This window comes from Corapipo altera, unplaced genomic scaffold (assembly GCF_003945725.1).
Source record: "Corapipo altera isolate COAL_440 unplaced genomic scaffold, ASM394572v1 112, whole genome shotgun sequence".
Classification (NCBI taxonomy): Eukaryota; Metazoa; Chordata; class Aves; order Passeriformes; family Pipridae; genus Corapipo; species Corapipo altera.
In genome coordinates this window covers 4,132,044-4,133,954 of record NW_020884899.1, presented here as the reverse complement: position 1 = coordinate 4,133,954, position 1,911 = coordinate 4,132,044, and positions in this window count along the sequence as shown.

Sequence of the window (1,911 nt, the reverse complement as noted above, 5' to 3'; positions counted from 1 at the left end):
TTTTCAGTGGCCTGCAGTGTTCATTTGAGGCACGCACACCCACATAAGACAGGCTCAGATATGAACAATACAGGAACAGTGACAATATTTCATAAAACACGGCTCTCTTCAAACTGTTCTGAGTACCTTCTTCAACAGCTGATAGCTGTGCCAGAAAAAAGGCCCTCTTTGAAAATGCAGTTGCCAAAGGGAATCTCACTGTTGTCCTGCAGTCTTTGGAGGACAACTTGTACGGATCTCACAAGGGTCACTGAGGCTGGCAGAAGCCAAGTTGTGGCCTCAGGTTGTTGCAGAAAACTCAGCTGGGAAAAGAGGTTCCCCCCCAGAAAACCTGGGAAGGATGAAATCTCCTGCCTGCTGTGCTCCTTGGCAAACCCATGAAACAGCACGAGGCTTGGCTGACGAAAAAAGGACATGCACACATCCATGAGCCATTCATTGTTTGTCTAGACTGAGGAATTATTTTTTACTGCTAGATGCAGAGGTCAGCAGTGGAAAGGCCTCCTTTATTTCATCCTCCTAGAAACACAGGCAGGGTGTGAGCCCTAAATTTCAAGCCTTGGGCTTGCAGTGTAATTCAAGCATGTCTCAGCCAGTTTCCATCCCAGGTAAGGAGGAGTAGGGACAGATTGCTCAAAGAATGCCACAGTACAAAGGCCTTCAATTCACTCTCCTGGGCTCCTAGCAAACCATACATCAGTCACCAAAGACTTGACAAATCACAGCGATACAGCTAAGCTTAGAAGTAAAATTTCACATTATCCTTGCTTATGTGGGTGGGAGGCTGAGAGATGCCAAATCTAAGAGGGCTTAAAGGAACTCTTTCTATTATTAAATGGTTTGCTGTTGGTATTTTTATAGTTCTGACATGCTACTTTCACGATTCAGGCTCCCAAGTTCAAGGCCTCATACAAACAGAGCAAAAGGATAAATCCAGTCCGAAGAGCTGGGAACTCAGTTAAAGGCAGGAGCATCAGGCAAATTCAGTCAGGCAGCTGTGGAAGTGTGGGCAGCCCATCCTGAGTGGAGCATCAGTGATCTCTGCACTCCAGTGCTTACCTTTGTCTAGTATTTTAAGGCATTGAGCCAGAGAAAGATTTGAAGAGGGCAGCAAGATGATAGAGAGGTAGGACTGCTCAGGGCAAGGATGAGTGAGGTTACCTCTAGGATCCTTCACAGTCCTATTTGTGCGAGTCTGTGCTCTGAGTTTGCTCACCGCACGCGTGGCGGGTATCAGGGATGAGCCAAGGAGCTGCTGTATTGAAATGTGGAGCTGTGAGTTAATGTGGGAGCAAGGAAGGAAGCGGAGCAGGAATAGAACACTTGACACTGCAGCTGAGCTTTCCAAGAGTTACGGATGTGTCAAGTAGGTTAAAGACTGGGTATCATTGCAGGCAAGATCATGGAATCATTAGGGTTGGGAGGGACCTCTGGAGATCATCCAGTCCGACCACTGTGCCAAGGCAGGATCACCTAGAGCAGGTTACACAGGAACGCTTCCAGGTGGGTTTGGAGTGTCTCCAGAGAGGGAGAATCCATGACCTGCCTGGACAGCCTGTTCCAGTGCTCCTTGCCATGCTCCCCATGCAGCTGGCAGGGGTGGGAGGCACACAGGCTGCCTCAGAACCCTTGGAGTGTGACATCCATCAAGGTGTGAGGTGTGAATGTCCTGGCTGTGGGCACCAGTCACGTGCGTGGGGACGAGGTGCCACAGCTCGGGGGTGTCTAGCAGAGACCGGGCAAGGCCCAGACACAGGTTTAGGATCAGAGAGCTGCGTGAACATCAACGGATGGAGCCATCAGGGGTTGGGGGAGGCAACTCGGGGGCACGGCAGGATGGCCCTTTGGGACACATGGTAAGCGGTACCCCCGGGGAGACAGGAGGCGGCGGGCCAGTGCGGAGGGCACGAA